This window comes from Tyto alba, unplaced genomic scaffold (assembly GCF_018691265.1).
Source record: "Tyto alba isolate M040663 unplaced genomic scaffold, T.alba_DEE_v4.0 Super-Scaffold_16, whole genome shotgun sequence".
NCBI lineage: Eukaryota > Metazoa > Chordata > Aves > Strigiformes > Tytonidae > Tyto > Tyto alba.
In genome coordinates, this window is record NW_024881278.1 from 22,472,496 (window position 1) to 22,485,189 (window position 12,694).

Here is a 12,694-nt window from a genome sequence, read left to right on the forward strand (position 1 = left end):
GTGCTGGGAGGACTGCAACACACCGGGGTGACCCATGCCAGAGTAGCATGGGAACAGCTGCATCATGTGGCAAGGACTCATGCTGGAGAAGGTTCATGGAGGACTGTCTCCAGTGAGAGGGGAACCATGTGGAGTAGGGGAAGAATGTACGGCATTCACCTCACCTCCCAAGAAGGAAAGAGCAGTGAACTGACTGTACCTCCCATCCTTCCCCTCTGCACTACTGGGGAGGAGGTAGAGAGATCAGGAGCAGAAGTCAGCCCAGGAAGAAGGGAGGGGTGGTGCTAGGTGTTTTTTGAGCATGGGGATGCCTCTCACTGTCTCACCTTGACTGTTAAGTGTTGTTTTTGTTAGTGTTTGAATTAAAGTGATGTTCTTTCTCTTCCCCTAAGGAGTCTGTCTTTTGCCTGTGGCCATAATGGGTGAGCCACCCCTCACTATTCTTATCTTGATTCCCAAGCCTTTTACTTCTTTTTCTCCTTCCCAGTGCTGGGAGGGAAGCAGTGAGTGAACAGCTGCGTAATGCTCAGCTGCCCTCTGGGCTCAAACCACAACACCAGTGCCAGTGATAGTGACTGTTAGTTTGTACTGCATAGTGAAGTGCAGTAATTTCTGCATTATTGTCAACTATGTAAGATAATGAGAAATCCTTACTTCCTACTATCTGTCATGCAAATGGACAAACAACTGTAATGCATAACTGAAAATGTTCCTGGATGTACAACTCTGAAATTATTTTTTTTCCTGTAGACATTAAAATCCCAGTGCAGCACCTATTATGTCTCCTATATGGCCAAGCGCAGAGTCATCATTGCTCCAGAATCACTTCTGACAGGCAGAATAAAGGATTGCAGTCAGCCTTAAAAGTATATTTTTCCAGCTTTCTTGTTGCTGGTTTTATTTTGTTAGCAATCCAGTTCTAAATTGCAGTTTTATCTTTCATTTCTGCATGTGTTCAAACCAGACTAAAGCTGCAGCTTCTTGCCTGACTGGCCTCAGTGAGGTAGCATGGTCCACAATAAAATTAATTTTTCACAGATAAAATAGTGGACTCTTAACTGACTGCAACTGCTCAAGACTGAGGCCTTGATGCTGTAATAGACACAAAAATGTCAGATCAGTGCTTAGTAGCAGTTCAGCAAGCAAACAAAATGTTAGGCTCCTTTAGGAATGGGAAAAAAAAAAAAGAAAAAAAAAAAAGCAACACCATTATGCATTGTTCATTCACAACCTGAATGATATTTTCAGTTCTAGTCTCCCTTTCTGAAAAAGATTATACTAGAACTTGAGAAGGCACAGAGAAGAGAAACAAGGATGACCAGAGGGATGGAGCAGTTTGCATAGGAAGAGTGACTGAGAAGGCTAGGTCTCCTCTAGCCTCAGGAAGGATACAACAGAGGTCCACAAAAGCATAAACAGCATGAAGAGATTTGGTAGTCATCAAAACCGATCACAGTCTTCCCCAGCGTGAAAACGGAGGGCCAACAAATGAAGCTGGTAGGAACCTAGTTTAAATCAAAAGTAGGTAATTCACTTGAAGGAGAGAGCTTTATATAAATGAGTTATTGTCATCTAGAACACCACAGGACATTGCAGACATAAGAAATGTGTGCAGGTTCAAGGGAAGACTGGACAAGTATTTGAAACAGAGGGCCCTCAGAGTTCCTGAATAGATTAAATCATAACAAGCTCAGAAAATCTGCTGAGTTGAAAGTGACTGCAGGGTGGAAGAGTATGGAGAGAGGAAATAGCCTCTACATTTACTCTACTGTGCTTTCTTGTGTGTCCAGTTATGACCACAGCATATTTGATTAGCTTGGTACTTGGTCTGAATCAGTATAGCCACTTGTATTTTTATGTTATAACAAGGCCCTAACTGTTGGTGTGACCCAGAAACAAATACTGAGCCTCTAACTTCTGTAAGATTTTAATTTTTTCCTATAGAACCTGGGAAAAATGCTTTACTTTGTGGGCTATTTCTTGGGATACGCAATGTGTGTGAGGTGACCAGAGCTATACATCCCTTTCCTTACAAGCTTTCCAGAGTCTGAAGAGTCAGTTAGGAATGTATAGTTTCATGTCTGCATCTTCACAAACATATTGTAAAATACAAAATTAAGCTAGTGCTCTAGAATAGAGAGCTGTGAGGAGGAGAGAATTCTGCAGTGTGTTTCATAGTCTTAGAACTGTATTTGAAGTCCTGATATTTTAATGTCTCTTGCTTTGCACAAATTCTGAAAGGCTCTATGAATATTTGGAGAATCCTTTTGTGTATGAAAATATGAAAAGTCAAGTATTATTAGAAAACCTATTTTAATCTAGTTGCGAACTGAATATTCTTCCTGGCAATGAAATCAACATCTAAAATTATCATTTGGAGAGAGGGAGAAATGGGTTCCATATGGGGATAATTATGTGGTCGTATTCTCTTGAAGTAATACAGAAATCACTACCCTGATGAAAGAGTCAGGAATAACTTGTTTATCTAGCATTTATTTGGGCATTTATTTGGGTATTGCAACACTAAAACAGGTCAGAAGGAATCTGACCCGGATATTTTCTGTCTTGATTATTGGTTATGAATCTGAACAATAACTTTCAGCTAAGACAAGCTTACCATAAATTCTACTAACCTGTTTTTTGAGGCGTCACCTCTTATGGTGAAAGGATTTTTCTGTCTCTGCACTCAACTGTGTCCTTGGTTTCTTTAGTGAAATATCCAGTAAAGATGCCAATTGTGGCAGAGGTTTTAGTGGTGTGGATTCCTGTCCGTGAGATCACCAGCTCATTGACCAACCATGACATGGTAATGACCACTTGGTAAGTGACCTACACTGGATTTGAACTGGTGACCTTAATGTGGAAGACTCTGAATGCTACTTCTGATCTCTGGAGGATTTGATTTCTGTTTTTTATTCTAAAATAAACTCTCTTCAACCTCAGATTTCTTCCTCAGGCATTGTGACAATAATCTTTCCTCTATTACCTTAAACTGCTTTGTGTCTTTCACAGCGATAAATTGATTTTCATAATTTCATTCAGAAATAATCTTAATATACATTTAATTAATAGAATATCAGAAAACTGTGTTTTTCAGCAAGTGTTTATAGGAACAAGAAGAAAGAATTTTAACAGCTATATTCAGTATCCTTGAGAAAACATGCACTGTAGCATGGGAACAGCCCTAAGTTTCTTACTCCAGCAAAAGCTTAAGTCAACAAGACTTATGCCTGAGGAACTACCACAGGACTGGCCCAAATATTTTGATGTTTCTGGTTACTGAAGTACACAAAAAGGAGAAAGAGACAAAAATCATTCCAAATTTTGGAATATTTAGCTGGATCTTATTTATGTGGCATTTAAAAAAAAAATAAATATTCTGTAAGATTAAGTTGTGTAGCCCTACTTGAGCCCAAATGTGTATCAGGTACACTGATTTAAAGCCCACAATGGTCCAGTTATTTGGAAACACATTTTAAAAGATAGTGTTGGCTTTGAGTGTTTTTTCAAGTAGTATTTATGCATTGATTGCAATTATCAACCCTTCATTGAAATCATCTAATTTCATCATCAAAGTGAAAAATTAAGGTGAAAATTAAATCGTTAGTGTCTTCAGTATTCGTGAGCTTTCTTAAATTGACATTATTGCTCAAGATAAGCTTTTATAGTTTTTTGCCCCTTATTTTTCATGTCAAAATAGTCAAACTATTACCATAGAAAATCTTGGACTCTGTAAACCCTCTTTGCAGGGAAAGGAGGGAATATGGGTGTGATTTAGGTGCAAAGTTTAAATTATTATTAGAAAAATATGAATAATTAGATTCTATGAATGTCAGTCGATAGGTATTCTTGAGAATTTTTCACTTCTATGCATTACTGATTCCTGGCTTAGGGGGGAGGAAATTTTACAGTGAAATCCTCATTTATTAGTATATGGCTTGTATGTCCAGGCATAAAATTTAAAAAGATAAGTGAACAACCCTTCCCTGAAACACAGTACTTGATTATACTGAATTCAATAAATCAGTGCTGCTTCTTCAAGTAATGATACAGAATAACTCAATATAAAATATTGAGTAAAACAAAACAAAAGTCAGTACGTTCTTCTCAAATGTCTGCTAATTTGTTAAATACATTAAGAAGCTAGATATGCAACCCTTCTCCTGTATAAATTATAACATGAATGCAGTAACTTCCCAAAGATTCCAATACTGCCATATTTTGTTAGTGAAATTTCTCCATCTCTTTGATCAAAATGGCCAGTCTTCATCATCCGGTCAAATACTTAACATATTTTGTATAATATGTTATTTTGTATATATGTTAATATATATATATAGCCAGGAAAATACATTTTTAATTACAGATCCATGAAGACCTTGTGGTTAAGAAGGAAAAAGAATCAAAAGTTTCATCTGAAGTCAAGCTGGCTGGCTAAGTGAAGTCAGATAGGAAATGAACAAACATACATATTATAATGTATATGTGTATATTTTTTAGATACTATGCAAACCTGAGGTCAGTTTTTGAAGACTGTTGCCCCTGACTTGCAAAACTGAGCAAATCTGGCAATGGCATGGACATATGCTGAGTTTTGTTTATCAATGTGAAGTATAAGCATTTTTCCTACAAACCAAAATGTTTATCTTATGATGTCTGTGTTATACTTTCAAAAACATTTTTGTATCATACATCTGCTATATAGCCTTAATCCAAGTGTGCTACACTCCTCATAGGTGGATTGAAATTCTTATTTCAAGACATTTTAAACTAGAAAGGACTGTCCTTTTTTACTTTTTTTTTTTTTTAACACAGTAAAATATTACATTTTTAAAGGAAATGTATTTTTTATTAATTTAAATATCTAAATAGATAATGTCCCTTCTCTCCAAGAACAGTCTCTGCTTTTCTCTGGAAAAGAGAACTTTTATGACAAATCCAAAAACTATGGAAATTTTATGATAAATTAAAAAAAAAAAAAAAAGTTTGACCTTTCTTTCCAAGTTTCTCATTAAATTGCTCACTATTTTATGACCTGCCTCAATGTGTTAATTTCTGTTTAATTTAGCTTGGAGCCAGTTACTTTCTGAACCAACAGAGAAACTCCATGTGTAGATTCACTGGACACAAGAAACATCACTTCCATTCATGAGATTTGTAGGCTTTGCTTCTCACGGCTGCTGAAAATTTTGAGAAAGCACTTTATTTTTGCTTACAGTTTACTCAGTATTTTCCCCCAGTTTTTCATTATAAAAGTTTTGATAACTCTGAAATGGGGGAAAGAGCCTTGAAATACTGTCCTCTGAGGGATGAAATGTTTATAGTGTCTTATTTCTAGATGTAGATATGATTTATTCTGTGCTAAAGTGTCTAAATTTTATTTCAGCCATATGACACCCAGCTGATAGTGGTTTAAGGGGCTCACTAAAGAGCAAAGCTGGCAAAGTCTCTTTTCAGCTGATAGCTCAGATAAGTAGTAGGAATTAGCTGTAACAGCAGCAGCTGTCAGGAGGCAACAGCACCGAAGGCAGCAGTATGGCAAGGAATGAACAGAAGGGAATAGAGATAGAGAACTGGTCTATCCTGTCACCCACAGAAGTGACAGTGTAGCAGCCATGGGTAATATAAGCATAAGCGTTAGAGTACCTTTCCTTTAACTCAAAGAGAATAAACCTGCACAAAAGATTTATGTCAAATTGTGCAAATCATTTGACACTGTCCTGCATGACATCCTTGTCTCTAAATTGGAGAGACGTGGATTTGATGAACGGACCACTTGGTGGATTTATAATAATAGAAATGATATGCTGAAAATAAGTGCCATCTTTCCATTTGCATTATAAAACACTCAAAATCTAATTTATTTTTGAGGACTATCTGCTACTTTAGTTTCTCTGAACTGGAAAATAGATCCAGATAAAGCCCGAGTTCTCAAAATGTGGAAGAAAAGCTGAAGTCAGAGTTTAGGTCTCATTTGCATTACAGATTTGTGAGTAAGTCAGCAAATGGACTGTGTAATGGATCATTCTGTTGGGAATCTAGTCTTCATTAGCTACAGTGTTGGAGCGTCATGGAAATGATTATGTAAAACTTGAACAGTTTGATTTCTACTGCAAGTGTTTGAAATAAAGTAATGGCATGGTAACTGAGCTGTTCTTGATATTAGCTATGTAGTTCTTCTGTCCGTTGTAGTGCCATACTTTGTCCTGCACTTTGCATGTGATCTTTCACTTTACTTGATGATGAGAATGACTCTTTCAGTGACATTATTACAGAATTTGCTGTGACTTCCTTATCAAGTTCAGGTTCTCCGATAGGACATTGCTGTTGGGCAGGGGGAGGGAAGGGACTCCTTCCTTTGTATTCATCTGGATAGCAGAAGAAATCCAGAGACCTCTTTACAATCCCAAACAAACAATGACGGAAATTCCCCTTATTAGTTGATCTCTATGACTAGTGACTTTACAAGACTAAACAAAACGGGTTCTCTCCTATAACCTGATGGCTTTTCCCCATTATATACTAACAAGATACTATAGTAATTAGTATCTGTTGGCAATTGTGTACAACATAATTTTATATAACACTTTTCTAAACAGACTCTTTCACAAAACGTAAAACAAATTAATCATACAAATTTGCTGTGTGTCATTTATCTTCTGTGTTACATCTGTTTATATACGTATGCCTATTTTGTTAGAGAGATTTATATAAAAGCTTTTGATGTCCACACAGACTTTTAGAATATCTAATTACATTCGCAAAAAATAGGAGGAAGGGGACTTATTGAAAATAAAATATCTGAAGTAGTGGAGGCTTATTCTTTAGGTACTAGTGGTCTCCAAGTATTTTTGGCAAGACATCCATTCTCTTTTAAATTCCAGTGCTAATGCACAAAGGCTCAGAAGCTCAGGCATGTCACTTCTCCTCTCACAGTGGTATATCCTTATGATCTGCAGTGTTACTGATCCAGGGACCTTCTGGCTATAGGCTCCTGGGAAACATGCTCACCTAAGATCAACTTTTCAAATGTTTGATTTTCCCTGACAGTTTTCCCTAAACCTTCGGTACTACATCAGAGCTAATTTCAAACTAACAGTTTCTGATTAGAGTTTGTGAGTTTGGGGTTTATTTGCTATTGTTTTGTTGTTTGTTTGTTTGGTTTTTTTTTAACAAAGACTACTAAATTATTTCTTTTGTGAAAAACCTAGACGATAGAGAAGAATAAGCCGTGTTTGGGATTTTGTAGCCTTGATCTATCTTCCTTATGCATGAGGCAAAAGAATAGCATCAGGCAGAGAGAAGTGTCCCTTGAAAGGCTCCATGATTTGAAATCTGATGCTTCCTGCAGGAAGCTTTGTCATCTCCCTGCCTGCCCACCCGTTTCCCTCTTCTCCTCACACATGGAGTCATTACCACATCCAACAGTGTTTGGCTTAGCAGTCAAGTAGTGTTGGCACACAGTTTCGTGTGGGGCCTCAGTGTGAACCTACCATCTGATTTTTGCTGCTAAGAGACCCTTGCTTTTTCTCCTCCCACCAGTGTTATCAAGGGTGGCTCAGACCAAGTTAGGACTTTGATTGGGCCACATAATCACAGCTACAGGACCTGCTTTCCTTCAGGTATAAATGGGAGAGAAAAGGGCTGGCTATGGTCCTCACATAATCACCCACTAGGAGACTCAGAAGACAAAGTGACAAATGTGGCTCCTGTGTAATGACTTGCAGGAGAAGCCTCCACAGAGGCACATTAGAAGATGGCATAACTTAGAGCAACCCTATTATTGCTGCAAGCTGTGTCTCTGGCTGAGATCCAAGCTGAGAGTCAGCAAAAGTAGATGAAAGCAACCAGCACTGTTTCCTCTATGCCTCTTGCACTAATGAACTCTATTATCTTTATGAAATTGTTTCTCACCTACAGCTTGTGAATGCAATTATAATTTGATCCTTTTAGCTCTTGCATATTCTTTAGTATACTGTTCCCAGGCCAATTCAAAATCACCACAGCATAAAAAGATTGTTCTCAACAGTGCTTTTATGCTGTTGATTTGAAATACTTTGAAAACCATTAGATTGTTCCAGGCTTACCGGGACATTTCCATAAAAATAAGATGCATGCCAAAGAATCTGAGATTCATATATTACAGGATATGGTCTCCTCACACCCTCCGCCTACTCATTTGGAAGTGTCTCATGGTTTTCCTGCATCATTTGACACATCTGTAGTCATTTAATTGTTCTAGCCTTTCAGACTGTATTGTGAAACAACTGCTTACAGGACTCATTAAAAGAAAATATAACAAAAAATTCCCATGCGTTGTACCACCTCCACAGTAACATAAGCCTTGGAAACTTGCAGGGTGTCCAAAAATTACTATTTTTTTTTTATGGGACATTTTGACCTGTGTTAGAGTAGGCAGGCAGTATGCAGCATAAGTAATTGGACAGTATTTCTATATGTCTAAACAAGTCATGAGTGGAATGGGAGTGTGTTATACATTGCTTGGGATTTTTTTAATTGTTAATTGTTTATTCCAGTTTTGGCCCTGACTCAGAAAGGTACTTAACCACTTTTTTTTTTATGTCAACCACCAACTAGAAAAGTCCTTTCTTAAGTCCTGTTGAAATAAGTGGAAACTAAACATATGTTCAGAGGTAAGCATTAGCTTGAAGTGTTTTGCTGACTGGGATATTCTCCCACACTAGTCTTTGGAAGTTGACCTGGCAAAAGATGTTATTGGAGTGCATCTGTTTATCTCAATTAGTATTGTGTCATACAGACCAAAACACATTGCCAAATGCTTGAAATTCCACCATTCCCTATTTCACTCCTTAGCAGAGAGGAGAACTCCCTGCATCTCCGGCTGAGATGCCTAGCATCTGACAGATCTCTAAATTCCCATCTGACTCAAGGTTATAGAACAAGACACTTGATATTGACACTGAACTAGGCTTCTGCAATGTAATGGATGTATCTCATTGCAAATGTTTAGAATTGGTTGCAAAAAAAAGATGTTTAACAGTTTCTGTTGAAACATGCATTATTGTAGACACAAATGTGTCTCTTAGTCTGATGGGAGCCTTTCACAAGGAATATATAAAAATGCTGCTTAGGTTTTGAGGGAAGGATCACATCTGAATCAATCCAGAACTAAATTATCCACTGACAAATCTTGATCGTGAGAATCTTTGGGATGGAATTTGGTAGTGAAGCTCAGAGTGACAGGCAGATCAGCTGCCTGAATGTAACTTACCAATAGGAAAATATAAATTAAATGTTCTTTGCCTTCTATCTTCTTTTTAGAGGGCTCGTTTAAAACACCTATTTTCTCTGAAGTGAAATGTTTTATTTTCTCTGAAAACGTGTTTTGGAAATATTAATGTTTTGGAAAGATTAGAAAAGTTTTACCACATCCATAAATGTATTTTACACTACTTTATAACAGGATGCATAACAGCATAATCTATTGTATGGTACATGAAGCAGAGCTACATGTATGGTTTTCTTAGCTTAAGAAGTAGGCCCAAGGAATGAACAAGATTCTGCAGCAATGGATATTGCTATATTTGAAACAGAGGTAAAATGTATTATGCTGCTTCTCAGAGTACCAGGTGAGTCCTTCTTTATTCTATTCTGTCCATATTTTTATGCCACATTCGTCATTACATTTGACTGCCTGGAGACTTGAATCTCTCCAGTTCAGCATTTCAGGCACACAGATATATTAGTGATGAGATGAGCTTTCATTAAAGATCAGGCTCTCAGGCTTCAAGATCACTTGCAGAGGTCTAGGAAGCTTTTCCTTGAGTGTCAGGGCTCTCAAATGCTGGTCCTGGTGCTCAGGACTAGCCTGCTCCCCAAAACAGCAGAGTCAGGTGGGGTCAGATGCCCTGAGATCTCATAAGAGCCAGAGAGGTGTCTTTCTGGTTTTTCCTTCTCCATCCCTAATCACTTTCTCCTTATTTTCACCAGGATTTCTCCCACTTCTGACTCCAAGACCGTATGCTGGATTTGGCAAACATCTCATCAGCTTTAAGTGAAACATAGTAGGTTCCACAAGTGATCATTTCCAAGGTAACTTAATTTCATCAGAAAATCACTGACTTTCTCTGGATCCAACCCTTTCCCTAATGAGTGGGAAACATGATAACCCATATCAGATTTGTTGGGACACTCATTGCCAAAGATGTTTAGCAAGTCTGCATTACCTGGGGAGAAACAAGGAAAGTTATAGTTTAGCAAACATGGGAATAATGTTTGTGATGAATATGAGCACTTGCAGGTAAGCAGAAACAGTATAGTTACTTTGGAAATCCCTTCCCAAAGGTTAGTGGTGTTTAATAACACGGGTGCCTCTCGTTGCACCTACCGTTATGCTCTATGCCTTATAAACTGTGCCTCGTTATTTCACTATTTGCATTGCAAGGCCTAATTCAGAGTTCAGACTACACTGAATTCAGACACACTATTCAGGGCAGGAATAGTGTGAACAGTACAGATTTTACTGTACTACTTGTCTTTCCAGCAGAATGGTGATGTAAGCACTCTGAGGAGCAGTTTGGTTATATTCAGAAAACAGATTTTCAACAGGTTTTCTCTCATATCGATTTGTTTTTACTGGTGTATTAGAATAGAGACAGCATTAAACAGGCTGTGTGTAACTTAAAATAAATCATGAACTTTTGTCAATTATAATAGATTTAAGAATGTCTATGTGTGTACAGGCATATGTGTGTCCATATATATACCAGTGTACAGCCAAAACAGAAATGTGTGTCTATTTGTTATATAACAGAAAAGTTTGACAAGAATATAGAAGCTAGTGGAAGGTGTGTTCTTTAATAATTGTTTTTTAGATTAAGCACCAGTTTCATGTTCTCTTCCATTAGTAATTGCATGGAATTGAGTGTATCTAAAAAAACAAAGGTTAGCAAAATCTGATGAACTAGACTGGGCATCTTTTGCAAAAAGAATCCCAGATGTAAATGCGTTACAGCAAGACATTTTCCTGGGGCCTGATACACAATGTGTTTCTATGCAGCAAATTTAACAGAGGATATGCAGTTTGCATCGTCTCTTTTTTCCTCTTAGCCAGTCTTTCCAGCTAATGGAAAGAGAATGTCATTGGCTTCATCTTTATTCCACCCTCATTCCATCAGGCCCAAACTCTGAGTTGGATAACTCCCAATAGGATCAGGACACATATGGTCAAAACATATCACATAAGTAATGCTTCTGAAGCAGCACATGCATTTGTAAAACATATTTTTATTCCTAAATGTCTTTTTGAGATCAATTCATTGCTCAGCTCACACTTCTTTGTAAATAAATATGAGTATGTTTGCATGTATATACATGTATATGTTCATATTTGTATAAGTAAACCCATTTTCTCTATCCTACTAGACCTCCGGAAGGTGGTGCTTCCAGCTCTGTGTATGTGAGCTGCAGAGACATTTACTTTTGTATATGCAGTGACAGGAAATGGGATGAACCAGCTCACATCTGTTAGCCATTAAACAGCGAAATAATAACAACAATAATAAAATATTATTTTAGCCAGGCTGACAAGAACAGACATCAGCCATAGAAAGCTGAAGGTGAGTCAAAAGAGGGCCTGCATCCAGCTGATTTCTTCAAAGGCAAAATACTATGTACTCTTTCCTGGTTTTGAGTTCTGCAAATACCGCCTTCTTGGATCATCATGACATGCCATCAGAATGAGTGGGTTTGAGGATTTCCTGTAGAAAACTATAGCAGCATTCATTCCTGCAGCAGTGTTCTGAGAGGAACAAGCACGGGCCTCAGAAATTTTTGGATTCAGAAAAGCAACACTTTTCTTACACTTCTTCCCACTCATCTTCTACACTTCAGTTTGCTGAATTTTTTCCCGGGAAACTGCTGAACGATTGTAAAATTAATTAATTAGAAATGCATGCCATTTTTAAATAGATATTACCTGAGTGATTATCAAGGATTGTGGGTTGTTGGGTTTTTTTTAATAGCTCTTGTGTGATGTATTACATCACTAGAGAGAACAAGAGGACTGACTTTCACTAATATCTGATCACATCAACAAGAGTAAAAGAGGTTTCAGAAGTTCATGCCTCAGGACATTGCACTGAGTGATAAAACAATCTATTATTAAAGAGAGAGATTGCTCTTTTGCTGTTATTCATGTTAGTTGTTACCAGATAGCAGCTGCCATTGCAGAAAACTCTGGCAAGCTGAAGGAACATCATGATTAATTGGAGAACTGGTATTCACAGAAAATGGCTGGCTGCCAATGGACTGCAAAAGTAAATAGCATCAATTAAGTCAGCATAGCTAATTTTGTACTGAGCTGGTAATTACACTATGCACAATGACCTCTTTATTAAAATAATAGAATACTGTAGAAAGTATAAGTGTACAACTGTTGAGTATTATTCAAGCTATTCCTTGATGATTTAATAGGAAAAAAGATAATTGCTGACTTTTACCCACTTTGATCACTTTGACGGATAAAGATTTCTACTTGAGTTCTCTGTTTTTTCTGTTTCTGTTTCATGGATCTGTTTATGTGTAAATAAAAAAGACAAGCACTTGGTAGAGCGTTTTATAAACATTGATGGGCAAATATTTGGTACAAGTTTGGATCTTAGCGCTGGGCTGCTTGTTTGTTTCATTTTTCAAAGTCACAGTGTGTTTCTCA

The 12,694-nt window shown here is 37.4% G+C and overlaps 1 long non-coding RNA gene across 1 annotated transcript in view; it reads left to right on the plus strand.

Moving 5' to 3' along the window:
• LOC116960831 overlaps positions 1-11,746 on the plus strand; it is a 108,923-nt gene extending 97,177 nt beyond the window's left edge. Inside the window, exons 3-4 of the long non-coding RNA XR_004406618.1 lie at positions 9,973-10,074; positions 11,407-11,746. This is a non-coding gene — a long non-coding RNA (uncharacterized LOC116960831). The remainder of the gene's footprint in view (positions 1-9,972; positions 10,075-11,406) is intronic.
• The last annotated feature ends 948 nt before the right edge of the window (positions 11,747-12,694 follow it).